At 38.4% G+C, this 19598-nt stretch overlaps 1 protein-coding gene across 1 annotated transcript in view; it reads right to left on the bottom strand.

Annotated features, from left to right (window-relative positions):
- The window catches only part of ripor1 (RHO family interacting cell polarization regulator 1), a 46018-nt gene extending 37099 nt beyond the window's left edge, over positions 1–8919 (bottom strand). The window contains exon 1 of the mRNA XM_039614504.1: positions 8844–8919. The gene's annotated coding sequence lies outside the window, so the exon portion shown is untranslated. The remainder of the gene's footprint in view (positions 1–8843) is intronic.
- Between the last annotated feature and the right edge of the window lie 10679 nt (positions 8920–19598).

The following is a 19598-nucleotide window of genomic DNA, read 5'->3' as shown; positions in this document are numbered from 1 at the left end:
ATAACATGCTAACATGCTTTCAGTATCAGTAGCCTTTTGTGAAGCCTATCAAAATATGGATGGAATGAGTTCTACTGACTTTATACTGACCATGTTTCATATTTCTATTAAGTTATTTTGTGATAATGCTCATCATTTTATGGGCCAGCCCTATGTATAGCTCTACTGTAAGTATACAAAGTTTTTAACCAAAGCCTGTCTTTTATTTGCCTTATCTTAGAGTAAGATAACACAGCTAGGGACCAAATTATTAGTGTGAATGCTTGTAAAAGCATTCACAGTATTGTTGTTGTAATCTTTATTCTATTTTATTATTATTATAGATTCCGTACGTTTTTTGTAGTCCTACTCCTTCAAAACCGTTCAACTTAGAAACACCATTCAAACATCGTTAGATTCCTCTTCTTTTGGACATGACTGCTTCTATTTTTCTTATTTTTAACATTTATATTTTTAAAATTATTCAACTTTTTTCAACAAAAATTTCCCATGTATTTCAATGGGGAGACCCTTCAAATTCTTCTTCAACTCACTACTCTTTAAACTGTATCTACTTCCACATATGTTGACATAGAACCACCATTCAAACTTTAAAACGAAGACAAGACATTCAACTATTCAACTTGTATTTATCTTTTTAATATCTATTATACTTTTTCTTCAGTTCCAGTTTAAGTTTCATGATGATTTTCAGCCGTTTCAGAGTTTATAATGGGTGTGTATGGGACGGAATGTTGGGGCTAGAGTGAGACAGCTCAACTGCCAGAGTGAGAGGAGCGAAAAAATTAATCTTAAAATATTTTTTAAAACTGCTGCTATGTCCGCAGCGTTTGCTCTACAGGTATGATTTTACCCTCAAAACGTAGCCAATGTGTTTACTATTGTACTAGGTGTTATGGTTCTTTCATAAATGTCACCCATGCACAGCCTCCTCCCTCCAACTCCTCCATAGACTCTAATGTTAAAATGGCTCAGAAGGTTCGTTTGAAAACCAGAAGTACAGGCTGTCTTTACACTGTCACCACGTCCATATAATAAACTCCACAGGCATGAAAACTGAGAATTAGGTAGACTGGACATTGCTGTCGCTCACGGTGAAAGAATTTTGTCAATAGGACCTGTACTTTTCATTTGGGAGCGATTTGTTTCGACCTGACTTTTCTGTTCATTTTAAGCAGCAAAAGTGAGGTGCATGTCTGTGCGCGTGTGTATGGAGCCAGTGGGTGCAGTCACTATAGCAACCAGGCTCACACCTGCCTGCCTGCCTAACGAGCTCTCTCTCACTCTGCCAATATTCATCTTAAACACTTCTCTTTCAACTGCTGCTGTGTCCACAGTGTTTGCTCTACAGCCATCATTTTACCCTCAAAACGAAGCCATCGTTGTTCTCTTTCCAACAGCATGTCTTTCAAAGCTCAGAGATGTAAACCTTTAAAAGTGTGTGGATCCAAGTGGAGGGATTACACTTTAGTCATTCAGTGATTCAAAGAATATGAACTTTTAATATTCATTCAGATGTTTTCTGACTCTAAATTTTCTGTTCTCATTTCTTAGGTTTTCCAAATTTTAATTTAAAAACTTTTCAGCTATTTTCCAACTTCTTTTGTGTGAACATCAGCTTTCAAAAGTTCTGCACTTTTGTTTTCAGGTTAAAAACTCTGTATTTTCCAGCTCATTCAACATTTTTATTTTTAACTTAAAATTCAGCAATTAATTGATTTCAGTGCATACATTCAGATTCAAGCATTCACACTGCAGTTTCTTCAGAAAATGCACTTTCTAGTTTTAAAAGCTTTGCTCTACAAACTACACAAAGTCAACTCACACACACCCACACAAATGAGAATACATTGTACTATGTTCCAACACTAAAATATTAAATTGCTTTCAAAAAGGTACAAAAGCACATTCCACTTAGGGATGCATACACAGTGAATACTGTACATACTGCATTTATCTCCAAATTAGCCCCTACGCTTTAGTGTTGAAGCCAAGAGGCATAGTAGGCGATCCCTTTGACTACAAGTCAAAATAAAATTCTCAATTGCGTAATGTGAATGAGGAAACTGTATGTTAACAGGAATTAGCATGGCAGGTATGATGGACAGGAAAGACTGCAAGACGAGATGAGCAGGGCTTTGCATGTTTTCACCGTGAATTCCACACAGTTCGCTTCAGGGTAAAAATACATGCAGGGAAAAAGATAAGCATCACAGAGCATGAGCAATATTATAAAATGATGATTAGCATGAATGAAGGGGAAAGACCTTACAACAACCAAATTTCTACTTTAACTCAACACTTCCTGTAAATACTCTTCAGAGCAAAATCCTTTCTGTAGGATTTCAATAGGAACAAGAAAAGTCCTGAAAATAGTAACAACCAAACACTCCCACCCACCTAATTCTGGAAGAAGACAGTGGATCAGCAAAGGCATAAACAGCTGTGCCAGACAGTGTAATGAATGAGTATAGCACAAGCTCGCTTAACGCGTGAGTCACAGTCTAAAAAACTCAGACACACTGTAACAGTCAGAGGTCATGTAATAGGATTTCTTAGGTTTAATAATGAGAGTGACTCCATTCTGGCAACAGTGGGCAACAATTCCACCAGTGTTTTCATGTGGCTGATGCGTTTTGGTTTTTTTACATTGGTAGGACACCTGCAAATTTCTGTTTCCAGGCCCTTTTTTGTTTTGTTTTTTTTAAAGGAAAGTTGGATTTAGCTTACATCCTTTTTCCGCAAACAGAAGTACAATGACTTAGAAGAGCAGTTTTGGTGACTTACATGCTGATAAAATGTGAAAGTATCATTTAAGACAAAGCTAAACGTCAACAAAAGGCTGCAAATTTGCTAGAATGTTATAAATGCATGGATACAAAGTAGTCGTTACACAACCCAGCAGTGTAAACAGGGCTGTGGGATATGATGAAATATATCACATGACAATATTTAAACATCTATTGTTTCATATTATGCTCTAGTATTTATTTCATGTTGTTGCAAAACACGATATTTTCATTGCAGTAAGCAGTGTTTTAGATAACAGTAATGGTCACCACAGAACAACAGAAGGACCAGCCAAAACTAATCGAGGAGCCTCTTCCTAAACGAGGGGCTCCCTCTGTAGCATGGACATGGTTTGATAACAGCAGCCATTACAACTTCTATCTATAAATATATGGTTTTGTGGATCGTTTAAAACACTCCATTACAGTGGCCTAGCCAAAAACACTTCACACTAGTCGATTTGCCTTGTTTATGTTATGAGAAATCCGCCGCGTAGCATAACACGCTGTAACAACAGATCCGTGGACGAGCTGAACAACATCCCTGTATGAGCTTAACTGTGCACTTCAGAGACTGGACGCTCTGCAGTCGATGCTTGCAGACAGGCTAGTTTCCTGACAACCACAAAGGAGCAGTAATGATAGGCGGAGGCCTCAGGGAAACGCGTGCATGACTGAGCTGGGTCATCTACTGTGTGTTACTATGGGGTAATGCTAGGTAAGGCGCATATTTAGTTCATTTTTGATTATTTAATTTAAATATAAATAAGAATAGCACTTTTGATGTGGTGATTATATAAACTATTCACTGACTTTGCAGAAATTGCACTATATTTGATATATAAAAAGGTATCTGGATAAGAAATGACTTATGACTCACAACTGATTTTGGTCATATTGCACAGCCCTAATCGTCAGAGGATCAAATTTGCCATCATGGTCCATTGACACTCAGGTATTTTCTGCATTACTACTGTTAAGTTAACTGCTTTTCTATCTTCCAAGCATCTTTAGTCTCACCCATACTTAAACTTTAAGTACAAGATATTATTACCAATCACTCACATGTGCACCCAAGACTGGCCAAACGCTTCCTAGGTGATTTACAATAACTGCTCACATGTTCCTATGGACTGTGTTCTGCAATACTGATAGCAGTCATGATATCAGTACCAAAGCAACACTAACTTTTCCAACAAGCTCTATTGTTTACAATGAAAGACCTGTAATGTGCAACATACAGCATGCAGCGCACACACACAGCAACAGTTCGCTCTTCCAACAGGGGCGATGCTCAGTTGAAATTTCTCAGTTGCAAACATTACTTTGTTTACATGCTTCAGCACATTAACACACAATACCACCAAGTTTTATCTTCCCTCCTCTGAAAGAAAGACTGTACTAGATTTATTCTCTTCAATGGACTCGATACAGTTAATTTCGTGATCTTCTGATGGTGTGGTCACTTTGAGTGTCGAATCCTCAATTTTATCATGCACAGAATATGTCATAGTCATACACAAAGGAAAGCCACCATTCTTTAAAATAATGGGTAGTAACCCATCTGACACATCAGTTCTATTCTAGTGTGTAAAATTGGTCACTAATGCGACCAAAGACAAGCCTCAGTTTGATTTTGATATTTTCCATTGTGGGCTATAACTTTATTTCCAAACATAACTTTCAGGAGCATAACAAATTAGACTGTTCCTAACTTTAGAACATCTCAAGAATCAAAGTCATTAACTTTCAGTACAATTTTAGCTGTCCTTTCAGTGTATGTGGGGTTCTATAGTGTAATTTGTATGAGCTCGTGTTCGAGAGTTTAAGTTAATTGGTTGTTTGGTTGTTTCTCTACCACAGGAAGTCATTAACTTCAAAGGCTTGTGTATGTGTTTGTGTGCGCATATTCGTTTATGTGTTTAAGTCTCCACAGCATGTGTAATGTATACATGCAGAAACATACACTCTCAGTGTGGGGGCCTGCCTCTCTGTTACACAAGACATATTTCTGGGTTACATTTGTATCAAGATAAAGAAGCTGAGCAGCAGTGTTAGGCTGAGTGTCTACAGCCATTTGTAAAACACGTGGAGGCTTGTCACAGCCTCAGTGCCCCATAATTAAACATGTTTGGAAATGCTCACTCACTACTCACCAATTTGTTCCAACATTAAACACACCAGACAGGTGCAGTTCACTTACTGGAGACAAAACTAAATACAGGAAGACCTGCAAACAACTGCACAAGCTGCAGTAAAGGCCTGGTAAGGCTGCACAGTCGGAAACCCCTTCTTTGGGTATAATTCAAGGTACATATCTTACTCTGAGTTCCTACTTTGAGACTAAAGCCCTATTAACTGAACACTCTTCTTATTTTTGGTTCTAGGTATAATGAACAATTAACATTCAACAAGCCTCTAACGGAGCAAACTATCATGACACAAAGATGAGCAGTAAGTTTATTAAAAAAAAAAAAAAAAAAAATCCCTACTTGTAAACCTAATACCAGTGAGTGCTTTAACACAAGAGCTAAACACATTTTGGTCTTTTCCGAACTGGCTGTCAGCCAAACTCATTTTAAATGTAGGTTTTGCTATACTGACCTATAATTATTGCAGAGATTCTCACAAGTGACATCACACCGAAAGTACAGTCACAATGTTGAAAGTTAGTGATAATGAATACATGTTAAATGAAAGGAGAATGAGCTCAGGTAGTGCCATGACCACACACTGCACTGTATCCGTTTCATGCACCTTGCTAGCTTAGGCCTGCATATTAGCTAAATTAGGTCTTCACATAGTGACAGTCCAGCAACTGCACAATGGACTTACTGTTCAATGCACCCTGTGAGAGCAACACAGGCACAGTGTGTTTGTGGTTTCACTGTAGCATTCCCACAGTCAGCCTGAACAAGTCTGTTTTCCTATTACTACAATATGGGGTCCATGACCTTCTGCCTTGGAATCAAACAGTGTGTTTGTTTTGGCAGGCAGCATCCTACTGCAGTTATGGGATGCATTTCACAGTTATGCCAAGAATGCTGTCATTGCAACTAGAGTCACATGTCATAACATCAGGCCAACACTGAACCTTCCAGATCTCACAAAAGCACAGCACACTAAACCAGCATAGCACTACTGTCTGGTTTACACTGTTGATGTCCAACATGCTCCATCCACCCAGACATTGCTTATCCACTTCAGGGTTGCAGAGGAGGGGGAGGGGGCTTGAGCCTATCCCACCATCCAAAGGGCAAGAGATGGGATACATCCTGGTCAGGTCGCTAATTAGTCACAAGGCTAACAGAGAAACAGACAACTATTCGCACTCACATTTACACTACGGCCAGTTAACCTAACCTAACTCCACTAACACATGAATTATACCACTGCATCAGATCTATGTCATAACTTACACCATAACCTGAACCCCATTTTAACTCTACACTGCAATCTTCTATGAAACCTGACGCGCACCTCCTGAGAAACTACACGTCGGGTCGATGCGTACCACAGTGACCTGAATGGTGTGGAAGGTTACGATGTAGGGATAAAAGCATCACTAGTGGTTGTTGATACTAAAAACAAGAATTAATTAGATGTTTTTCAGGCTGAGTGAGACTTGCAGCTTGTCCCATCTAAATAAGTCTATCTAAAATAAGTTACATAAAGTTAGAAGTTACTTATTCCAGCACTTCAAAGGTGACTGAAGTCACAAAGAGTACATTCCTTGAGTTTCACACACTGAAGAATTTGTGTCTGGGCTACCCACAGAACTTGGACCCCCTTCTTTTTTTGATTTACATCTTTCACATATCTCTTTTTTTAATAAATAATTGATCTGACAGCTGTAGAACAATTTGTAAAAGTGGCTGGAGTATGCAGAATCTCAGCATACTGAAGTCCACAGTTACTTAATAATTAAATGAGTTTTGCTTACTTCCAATTTCAAGAGTTTGATTCTTTGTTTTTATTTAAGTACTTTCGACAAAAAAAAAAAGAGCTTAAAACAGCAATTTCAGTTTTCTAAGAAAATGCTTAGGCTAAGTACATCCAGTTATTAGTTACATCCAGACAAACTACCACTAGATACATATTTTGTTAGCAGAAACAGACAGAAAGAATCAGCTTTCCTCACCTACAGTGCAATGATTCAGTATGAAGTCAAAAAAAAAAAAGAAGCAAATTAAAATGTAAGAAATCTGTCCTCTTCTCATTCTTCCCACAGTCTCCCTTACAGCAACCATGCTCTCTTCACCTCACTTCCCTCCATCACAGACCGACCTCTTTAACCTGCTAACAGTCTCACACTGCATTCAACCTTTGAGACGCTGAAGCGCCTCATCAAGGCACAGCACAATAACTGTAAATAATTATCTTGATATTTGTTAAAGTTTAAATAAGTTTCAAAACTTGCACTTATGAAACCAACACTAAAATGACAGTACCTATGCTGAGTAGGCTGAATTAAAGCTCAAATACAGTAGATTAAAGTGAGTTTTTAATATGTGCAATGAAGTGAGACTAAGAGCCCTTTACCATTAGTACTCCTTTGATGTTTTCAAACACGTTACAGATCAGAGTCATGTAAGGAAGTCTAATCATCTTGTGGTGATGGTGTGATTTATTAACACATGAAAACATTTCTGAGCATGTCCAAGGGTATACTGGCGCACATGCTCGTAGAAAAACTACATTTTTGTTTTTTTTAATTAAAAGGCCGTGGCATTTTAAATGCCCTGTTTACATCATGTGATCCAACATACAATAAAGCTTAATGCTACTTGATGTTAGTGCTACTGAGCTTTATGCTGAAATTTCTATCAAAACAAATGACTGCTTGGAGTAACTTTTAGTTGCCACTATATGAGCTCACCTTGTGCCGAAAATTAAGTTAATTTCATGGTGTTAACTTGTGCGAGCTAATTATGGTAGCTTTGCATCTAAACATTAGTATTTAACAGCTGCTTATAGATACACCTGTTGGCTGTGCACAGCTCACCTCTGTTCTGATAAATCTTCCTGAAAACTGACTTCCCCCAGTTGCTTTCTTCTCTCACTGTCCGTTCTTCTTATTCTTTGAATTTGCCTTCTTGTAGAAAGACGTGACTTACAGGGCATATGAGCAGTACTCTAGATACAGTAGAATACAGTAAATTGACTGTGCTGTAAAGGCCACCCCAATGCTGGACGAAACCATGTTACTTGATTTGTAAGGGGTGAAGGGGGCATCAGATATTCTCCAGTATTTTTTGGTATCAAAGTTCAATTGCCCAACCAATTTATTCAATAAATTTATTTAAGGCAACGTTTACTTAGAAGTTAAAAACTAAAACAAAAAACTTTTCATTCTAGGTTTGCGAGGGCCCCTTCCGCCTTTGGGGCCCTGGGTACTCTGTCCCCATCTCCCCCCCATTATTTGGATATGTGAATCTGTTTTCAAAGAAAACCACTGTGCTCAGTTCCCACGTTTTCCCATTTACAATCTTTTAGCTCTTTTGCGATAAAATACTGGCATTAGGATATTTAAAAAATGTGCCATACATTTCAATTTAGACGGAATTTAGCCATTTTTAACGTCAATAATACATTTTCGTTTCGCATAATGTGCTGCTACAAGCAACCAAACGCGGCTATATTTGTTTTGAAGCTGCTTGGCACTCAAAGTAGAAATACTGAACATTTGATAGATATTTCGACACGGTTTGGCACACCGGCTTCTGCACAGCGGAGTGACAGCACAGTAATGCAGCAGGAGAGGCGGTTACAACAGAAGAGCTACTTTGCTAAGGTAGGCTCTCTACAACAAGCCTAAAGAAGATAAACAGCATGGGGAAAAGGCTAGATAAACTTGAAAATGTACAATTTAGTAACAAAAAAAAAAACCGTACATATTGACCGTGGTGTCTTCCTCTCCTTGTACAGCTGACGCAAATCTTCTTTATTCAGAAAAGAAAACGGGTCGACTATTCCGAGCGCACTTGTTGTCACAGTTCACCAGTCTTGTTAACACTGACCTCCTAGTTAGAAAAGAAAGAAGGAAAAAACTACCCTGGTTCAGTGAACAGCATTCCTCAAGCAGTCAGTCAGTCAGTACTTAACAGCGTCAACGCTCCGCGTTTAGCGCGAGCACTTCCTGTAAGCTAAACGCTTTCAAATTAACGCCTAATCACTACAGCTAATTGGTTCATGCGCTCGTGCCTGTCCTCGTGCTACTAGTGCAAAACAATGCCAACCCACGTCCGACTGCTCGGCTGTGGTTTGGGATAATATTTTTTTTAAAATATCCTGATAGGGCTTCTAACTTCTAAGGGCGTCTAGGTGGGACATACTTGATACCTGTGAGATCTTTGGCAGTCTTCCCTTTGTCCAGTTCTTTGCTTAGCAAAATTTGTAAAAAAAAAAAAAAAATCAGATCCCTAAAATATGGCACAGACGATACTTGTGTTTTGACATAATTCACTTATACTAAAAACTATGAGACTCCGAGTGGTTTGATGTAAGTGACATGCTGAGCTAAACAAGACCATATTGTGAAACGATTTTTTTCTTGAAATTGATGATATACCATGATATACCAGGGTATACCAAAAATATACCATATAATATACCATATTCCTTTGAATGCTAGACGTTCCAAATTTCAAAAGACGTGTGGGATCAGTAAGTAAGTTGCTGCATACTACCCTCTCCTTGCATGTAGCATACTGCTCTGTCTAAATGCACACAAAAATTAAACAGGTATTTATTACAGCAGCGTCCATGTCACGATTCATATTCCGCCTTCAAATACCCAACAACTACTTAAGGTATGTCGGACTCTAAGTATCATATTCACACAAAGACACTCAAAGCTCAGCTCATTGCTTTTTTAATATAAAGACTGAATACATGAAATCACTGTAACAATGATGGCCTGAACACAAGAAAAAACTGCGCTTTTTATTTTAAAAAACAAAACAAAAGGCTAATAATACAGAATAATATCACCATCTAAGTATTCGTCTAAATTGCAGATATACTCGGTGGCTGCGTAAACACACTTTCACACTACAGCTGATACAATGTTTTTAGGCTGTATGCAAAGCTGCCAGAAGATGGCAGCCAAGGATCACGAAAATCATAATTGAGGCACAGTCGACACTGTTTTTTATTTTTGTTTTGTTTAAAATGTATTTATTCAGACATAAAACTCTACATTAAATGCAGAGGACTGTGAAGTACTACTTGCACTTTACTGTCAGTAGTTTTTTGTGCTGCTGTCTTCTATTTACTATCTGTTGTTATTTTGTAAACACACAAAATAATAACACATATTTTACCATGTATCTCGTAGTAGTGCATACAAACTGTAACTGATTTCTGTAATTTGAACAGTATACTGTGATATCTACAGTAAGATACTATAACACATGTACTTTAATTTACTGTAAATGGCAAGGAATTGTGGGAAAATATTGGCTCATTACAGTAATTCTTCACTATTGTAATTACATATTACAGTAATACAATTCATCTACTGCATTAGCAGCACCTGGCTGCTACTTAGCCTCTTCATTCCTATGGAAGCAGTATGAGTGGAGTTAGTTTTTAATAGGCTGCTTACACTTCTGTGAAAGCTTTGGATACACAAGTACATATAAATATGCACAAAGTACTTCACCACTGGATATACAGTAAAGCATCAAATCTTGAGATCTTGTAGCACCATGTTTGTTTTGAAAGGCCCTTTGCTGCTCCTCATTACAACGATTGGGAGGTCACGCCTCTAAAGCGTGTGTATCATACACTGGCAATATATTAGCATTAGCGATATGAATCCATCTGATGTCATTAAACCACAATCTTTTTTCAGATTATTTTAAATGTACATTTAAAGAGAGACCGAAGCTGTGAAGTTTTATATGAATATAAAACACTTACTGCAAACTTTTAAATGTGATTTTGTGATTTTCTAATAATCCTGTTGATAGATGGGTTCATAAATAAGACTGAAAAACTAAAAAAAACAATTCAAACCCTCTTCTAATTTACATCACGCAGTGCCCGATTTTTGGACAGCCACACCTTTTTCATATTAAGACAAAACATCCAGATACCATGACAGAGACAGGTTTTACTTTTCTTTGTGGAGATCTTTGAAATGTGTCTGTTTAGTGGCACCAAACCAAACCAAACCAAACCAAACCAAAACCAAACAAAAAAAAAATCACTCATTTAATCTTAAACTATATTTGCCACAAACAAGCTTGAAGCAGAAATGGATATGATATTATACAGTGACAAACAACCACATCTATAGCCTTGTCATAATTTTTGATTATATAATACTATTTTAAAACACTATGATGCCCTGACAGGGGATTTCTTTAAATCACCCTGCCGTTCTTTCTTCAGCTGAGACACCTGAGTTAGAAAACACAAACACTGCAGATTTTCTTTAACTCGCGAGGGCAGCCATGGAACGCAGGATCTGCGTCTCATCACTGTCTGCGTGCTTTATTTATACTTTTCTGTGTGTCTGTATGTGTGTGTGTGTGTGTGTGTGTGTGTGTGTGTGTGTGTGTGTGTGTGTGTGTGTGTGTGTGTGTGTGCAAAGATAACAGAGTTATTCTCAGAACTCAGAGCTGAGGTTCCCCTTTTCTAAGTCTGTATGCTCCAGAACAGAAAGAGGAAGCTGTAAGTTGTTTATCACAAAAGAGTTCATGTCAAAAGTTATTAGGTGAAAAGTCACGTAGACATGTGGTTTGCTGAGTGATCAATAAAAGAATACATTTCATGTTAGCTGATCACAAAATACACGATTTTCCTTTGACATGCCCCCTCACACAAAGGAGAAGTTTCAAGGAAACAAACTAGATTTGGGTTTTATTTTTATTTCTAAATCAGCTAAAGACCCCACCTCTGAACTCTTCTGTTCTGTGTATTGTTGGATACACAGACAAAAGACATTTCAAATGATGTCCTTATAGTTATGTTGAGATGTCAATTATCCCACTCTGTTAACTGTATGTAATTAAGTCTCTACACTGTTATATGTGTGTATGGATGCAGGCCAGTGTGTAATTAATATCCTCATATAGATAGAACTGTCCGCCTGTAATTACTGGATAGCTAGGCAAATCAACCTTTTCAAGAAAGAGTAAGGATGGGGGTCTTGGAGAGGCAAGTGAATATTTAACCCTAGAAGCATTAAAGACGATTATATCCCCGCATCTCCTTTAAGCCAACAGTCAGACTATTTGTGTAAATGGAACATGAATTTTTTTAATACATATTTTTTTAAAGAAAAGAATAAAACTTAAATGAAGTTTAATGATTTAGTTTATAAGTTTTGATAAAAACAAACAACAAACAAAAAATTGCTGGCTGTGGAGGGAGGTGGGCCCGGGTGGGAAGCAGCAGCTTCTGGAGCTTCATCCAGAACTGCGGAGGGCTGGGTGCTCAAGTCGTGGCGGGGGCGATAATGGCGTGAACGTCACACACTACTGAAAACATAGGTGTGCCTCACATCTCCAGGAAGACTGGGCATGCTCTACTCACAAATGAGGCTTTTCTCATTTCTCTGATTTGTGGCTCCAGCCTCCGCCTGTGACCAGGTAATAAGTCTCAGTATGCCATGTTGAAGAATGTCTCAATTTTAGGAATCTGAGACTGTGGAACCAAACCTGGGAAGGAGCTCAGAGGAGCCTGGTGGCTAGGCCTTAGTCCAGCAGCCCCTGGCCTTGTGCAGACCAAAGAGAAGACATGGGCCCACACTCTTGTAGGCCCACCACTTCCAGGAGGCACCGTAAGGGTTGGGTACAATGTATGGACAATGTCAGAGGCTTTGGATGATGCATGGATCGGGTTTGGTAAAGAGAGAGCTGAGCATAAAAGCAAAGCCTACCCCCACCTATGGTCATGAGCTTTGGGCAGTGACTGAAAGAATGAGATTGCAGATACAAGAGGTGGAAATGAGAGTTCTCTGAAGCGTTGCTGGCTGCTGGTGGGTAGAGGAGTTAAGTCATTTGAGAGGTACTGAGAGTAGACCCACCATATGCCGGAGAGATTATGTTTCTGGAGTGGCTTCAAAAAGCCTTGTTGTTCCCCTGGATAATGCATAGTTGGATGGATTCTTCAACATGGCATACAGAGAGTGCATCTGGAAGATATAGGACAGTGGAGTCTTGCACTGGTGTATCCTTTGGGGGACTGGTTTTATATTCAGTGTATATACAAGGAATGACACACAGCTGGAAAATACAAATCAGGAGAAACAATTTATGATGCTGTTTGCAAAATGTCACCTTACAATGACGCTCCACAGGAAGGATCAGATTTTGTTAAATGCCCTTTACCTCAACTCCTCAACATGAGGAGAGGGATTGGGAGGAGGAATTGGGAATGCGAGAAATAAGAAAGGAGAGAGAGATTCTTCTCTTACCTGCCATAATATGAGAATAATTAAACACCTCAGCGCTTCACTGAGTTGTCTAATGCAAACATCATTATTTTATTAGTGTTATAGCTCAACACGTTATAGATATCTAACACAGATATCTTAAGAAAAATAAGTGTGGTTTCCACAATATGTCAAAGACATGCATGGGGCTTGCTTGAAAAATCTTAACTGGTGCAGTGTGGCAGGCCACTAGCCACAGGTGATTGATAATGTTGTGCAATCTAAAGTTTCTGGTACAACATACAGGGGTATAGCCAAAAATTAAGTCCTGTTCTCTGTAATATTTTTAAACTGTGCAAAGCAATTGAATGGGCCACAATATCCTGTCATCCTGCTGATGTTGTAATGTTTATGAATATCATGTATTTGTCTGGCTCTACTCTTTATTCCTTCTTTATTTCCTCTTTATTATATTAATTTTCCCCTTCTTTTTTACAGTTGATATACAAATGTTTATGTGTTACTTTTAGAGTCAGTATTTTTTCTAATATGATCTCAATGGACACTGTCTCACTCATTTTAAAATGAGAACCCCCGAGAGCCTATATGTGCTTAATAAAGCTGCTGAATGAATCACTCTGACATCACAAAGAAAAAAAGCTTCCCCTCATTCAAGATTGGCGACTCCTTCAATTAAAATAATTTTCTCGTTATCATCTCAAACTGAAGGGTTGCCTCTGTCATGAAATGAAAGGGCCAGACATCTTCAGAAGCAATAAGAGTAACAGCCAGTCTACAATCTGACATCATGTGCTCTAAGCTGTCTACCTTAAATCAAAATTTGATGTTCTCCTCTTTACTGCAGTGCCCTGAGGGTATATTATCTAATGTTAGAGCTCCCTCAAATTGTCAACATTCTCATTTTGGCTAAATCATTGAATAAATCATAGCTTATCCGTGTCTCTGTGATAGTCAAGAAAAATCAGAGTTACTGCTACCACAGACCCACAAACAAGCAGCAAGGGAAGGTAGCTATAAATGGTAAATGGACTGGTTCTTAAATAGCGCTTTTCTACTCTGCACTCAAAGCGCTTTTTTAAAAAACTTGCTTCATTAACACAAGCATGTTCTATTTCTCTTTCTATGCTTTTTTTCTTAATGCTTTCTATCTAACACTCACACTCTCCGCTGGATGCATAGGAGAGTGTGAGTGTTAACTTGGGTAACTTGGGGTTTATATCTTGCCCAATGGTATTTGGTTGCAGACTGGAGCAGACGGGGATCGGACCAACAACCTTCCGATTAGTAGGTGACCTGTTAAATCTGCTGAGCCACAGCCACCTCAACTATAAACCCACACAGAGCTGTAGTGAAAGTCTTCCAGAGCATCTCAAAGAAAACACAGCATCTGGTGAAGTTCATGGATTCAGGCACTCATTGACCTCACAAGATTTTCATCCTATATTAAAAGCAACCCTCATGTTTATAGTCATGTTAATTTGTTCAAGAAGTTTTAAGCCTGTAAAAAATGGCTGCAATTAAAAAAGTGTTAATGGTAAATTTTTGTTGACCCACTGCACTTGAAGTTGAAAGTTTGCGCTTTTTGCTTGTTTGATTTAAAATCCACTGAAAAAAAGAAAGGAGAGTTCTTCTTGATGCTTGTTGTGAACCAGATGTAAATGAACGGCTTTAAAGACTCACTCTCTCCCAGTGTCGCCACACAGGCTGTTGAAGTCCTAATAACTGGCCTCTCTGCTTTTCTCACTGTCTCAGCCATCACTTTTATTGATTGTGTGCTGACAATTGTTGGCCTGTAATTTCTTCTGATTATATTGAACACACATTGTTCTCCAGAAAGTGATCTGATTACAGTGTTTGTTGCTCTGCCTCGCAACAAAGTGCTTCAAAACACTTTTTCAACTCCAAGAAAAGCTCCAGTCTGTCCCGGCAAATAAACACATTTATTGACAACGTAATCACTCAGTGTTCTCTTGTTCTCAGTCTGCCATGAGCGGACACACACACACACATGCCCACACACACACAAAGAAAGAGAGAGAAAGAGAGAGAGGGTCATAGGGCAGTAGGGAGTCATAAGGTCCATGATTGGGTGTTCACACAGAAGTGGGCGTCACCGTTTGTCACTCCGCTAAATATCGACCTAAGGAGACACCTTCACTAATGGGCAGCAGAGCGATGGAAACAGTGTGGCAGACAGCGGCGAGATGGAGACAGACATACTGCAGAGAGAAGGGAGCAGATAACTAAAAAGCATAGAGCAGAGAATGAAATTAGACCTGTGAACATCATGTGCACTCTGTATATGATGGGATTGTTCACACATTCTTTACACATGCTACTTTAAAGGTATCACTGTGTTTCAGGCTTTGAAATGCCTTCTGGGAGTAAGGCTGTTAAAGACTGGAAGCTTCTTTGAAGTTTCCTCGTTTGAAAGTTTATTTAGAATTTTTGAGCAAGAGGCCCTGAAAACGCTGCATGGTTTTTGCTGTATAAATAATGTATCAGAGACCTGAGGAGCATTAGTTACATAATAAAATAAAGTACAGTTACAGTAACAAAGAAAAAGAACAGCACTGCACAAATCAAAACCCACAACTTCACATTATGTTCCCTCAGGACTAACTGATTTTGCAGTAACACACATACATGTACGTAAGATTCAATGTAAACTGAATATTAACTTTGGCTGGTGAGAAAGACAAAACAAAATTGCATCCACCCATCACTCAAAGCAGCCATATTCTTTTAATTTTAAGTCTGTAAATGTGCAATTGTGTGCTGTTGAGTTATACAGGATAGCGGAGGACTTCCCACCTCTAACACAACATCAAGTGGCCAGTCGAAGAGCTGCCATTTCACGCACTTCTAAGTTGACTTAATTTTTCACCCACCAGTGACTGGCAGCATATGCATGCGCTGAAATCTGACAACATTGTCCTGGTTTGTCCCCTGTGAGCCAGCCCAGTAATATAACATATTCATACAAGGACATGTTCAGCCTTTTTTAGAGAGCTCAGGTTTTATGTTACTAGATTTGACCGTGGATATGAAACACACATCTTTTAGATCAAATGTGTGTAGTCTAATTTATATGACTGAAGAAGGGTATGTCACAAATGTACACCTTACGTACACCTTAAATTACCCATATTTAACTACACAAGCAACTAACATGGCATTTTCTCCTGGGGAATTAGGATGAAGAACTCTAGTTTGATTAACTGTTTTCCCAGAGTTGTTTATAACAAACATTACTGTTGATAGTTACAATTATTTTTTTTTTAAAATCTCAGAATTATACATATTTTCTTAAAGTTTTCCTTAAACCTAAATTCCAGCAAAGATGATAGCTATTTGACTCTCACATGTTAACGTGAGAGTGTGACAGGACAATGGTGATGATGATGATGATGATGATGATGATGATGATGATGATAGAGACAGGGAATTAGTTTTCGATTAGCCACAGTGTCAGGTCATGGTGTCACGTCCCACCTCTCTGTCTGTGAGACTGATCAATACCATCACACACACTATTAGCAACAATGCTTCTTCTTTCTCTGTCTCTGTCCCTCTGCCAGAAACACAATTATCAGCCCCACCATCACTCTATCTACCACTCTTTCCCATTTGTCTCAATTCTTCACTTTTCTATTGCTATTTCTCCTTATTTTAAAACATATTACTTTCACTTAAGTTTTTGTCTCCTGCCCCATTGCCTTTGTTTCAATGTTTCCCATTACTCCCAGTAATATGCACAGGTGTACAGAGGTGCTGGCCATAATAAAAAACAAATTTTAGAATACTTAATATACTAAGAATATACTAAAGCATTTTTGACACAAAATGTACAGTATGTATGCAATTTAATAACCACAAGGTGGGTGTATAATAGCATAGCCTCAGCATTTATGGCAGCATATAAAATTTCTCTGGAAGAAAACAAAAATTCAGCTGCTGTTGTCCATTTTCTTTACTAACCTAACTACTAAAAGACTCTTCCAACCTGAAAGGCTGTTTTTCCCTGTTGTTTGAATATGACTGATAGAAATAGGTGGCAGGAATATTTTTTTACTTGATTTGGGAAATTATTCTTGTAACACTTTTGAAATACTTTCTTCTTGGCATGTCACAGCATGGTGTGCAGTGCTTCCTTAAACATTCTGAGAAAACTGGACAAGCGGCATCAGTTGATCCATCTTCTGTTCACTGAAGCCTCATCACAAAGTAGTAGTGGGACAGCTGAAAAAAAAAAAAATTCTTAAGTAAGGGAAACAGGGAAAAACCCTGAGGTCTGCTAAATTACACAAGAACTGGACTGAAAATTAGTGGCAGCTCTGATGGAGTAATGAACTCAGTCTTGAAATTTGTCATTATGTATTGAAAAGGTTAAAGGTGCAACAGTTATTCTGCAGCCTTCTGTAAAACACGGTGGAGGCTCTGTCATGGTTTGGGCTGTATTTATACCAGTGGTGATGGACATCATACTGTTAGAAGTACCGTCAGAATTTGATCCACCGTGCAACCTAGAAAGTGTCTGATTGGTAACAGACTCTGTTGTTGTGTTATATACCATATGTCTACATGTTTCAACCTATGTTATATGTTTTCACATTTGCATTTAATGGCGGTTCAAAACCACATTAGTTACATAATAAAATAAAGTACACAAAGTAAAACCTAAAAATTAGCAGTACAGTAGAAACCAAAAATACACCTGGGATGTGTAACAATACAAACAAAACTGCAGATCACTGGGCATCCTCTCTCATTCTCATTGATCTCACAGCTGTTACACTGTAACAGGGGAGGACGCACCTGCACATATCACAGGCTGTCTGTCATGGCTGTCTCCACGCTTAGGAAAGCTCAGGAATGACATTCTGATGTTTCAGTGCCAAGTTATTGTTGTATTTTAGAGAGGAGCAAATCAAAGCATCCTAACTATAAACCTCACAAACCACAGAGCTTCAAAGTAGTTTCTTTTCAAAGGCAGTGAGATCAGTTTATTCAATTTTTCTCTCAGGAAAAAACAGAAACTTTCATTTTTATAACTTAATCATTTTCTTGGCAAGTTTACATTTATTTTTTGCAGGTAAAACATCTGAACTACATCTGAATTTTGTTGTACAGTATGTGTGTATAATGTAATAAGAATGTTAGAACAGTTTACTCAGAGCACATCTGTACTGATTTAGAGCCCCTTTCCAAAGGGGCTCAAACCACCCATGATTAGACTCTATTATAGGTACTGAAACAGACCAAATGAACATCAGAAACCTTTAAAATTAAGCCAAATGAATCAAAACCTGAATATCTTAAAGCCAAATACTTCAATTAAAATGATCTTTATTTCTCGCATCAGTTTGATTAAAAAAATTAAAACATCAGCATCTGACTGCAGATTTGAGGTGTTGTTCTGGATGCTCTGCCATTCAGAAGAAGCATCGTTCCATTTATTATGCTATTCTTTACATATATCATTGTTTTAGAGCTAAAAGTCCTGTGATGTGTCTGGCCAAGAGTTAATTTATTAACAACCATGTGCTCCCATTTGTATTCCACTCAGCAGTTATCACTGCATGCACTGTTACAAAAAATAAATTAAATAAAACCCGATAAATACAAATACGCTAAAATGGAGAATTTGAGACACAACCAAAAACTGACAGAGATAGATGAGGAAGTGGTCAAAGTAACCGTTGAAGTGCAGGGTGTGATAGTAAATGAGGGATGAAAAAAGCTCATTAGCTAAAAGCTCCTCTCTCACCTCCTCACACCTCCTGCTGTGACATGTGGATGTGTGTGTTTGTGTTTCTGTACACGTGTGGCTCCACAGGCTTTCATTCAAAAGGACAAAGAGACTTGTCAAGTCAACATGCAGTCAGTCAAGCAAACAGCACAGGTCACAAGCACCCGCTCACATCCCTATCACACACACACACACACACACACACACACACACACACACACACACACACACACACACACACACACACACACACACACACACACACACACACACACACACCAGCTGCACTATATGTTTGTACATGTGTATTGTTTGAGGGCACTGGTGCTGTTTCCAAGCCATTTAACTTTAGATGGTATTAGGCTGTCCAGTGATGATTATGTTGTGTGAAACAGAAACAGAAAGAATGACAAACAGATAGATGGATGGATGGATGGATGGATGGATGGATGGATGGATGGATAGATAGATAGATAGATAGATAGATAGATAGATAGATAGATAGATAGATAGATAGATAGATAGAGATTGGTGGCATCCTATCACAGTACCACGCTGAAATTCACTGAGCTCCTGGGAGCGAACCTTTCTTTCACAAATGTTTGTAGAAGCAGTCTGCATGCCTAGGTGCTTGATTTTATACACCTGT

This window comes from Oreochromis aureus, linkage group 7, assembly GCF_013358895.1.
Source record: "Oreochromis aureus strain Israel breed Guangdong linkage group 7, ZZ_aureus, whole genome shotgun sequence".
NCBI lineage: Eukaryota > Metazoa > Chordata > Actinopteri > Cichliformes > Cichlidae > Oreochromis > Oreochromis aureus.
This window is presented reverse-complemented; position numbering and strand designations above follow the sequence as displayed.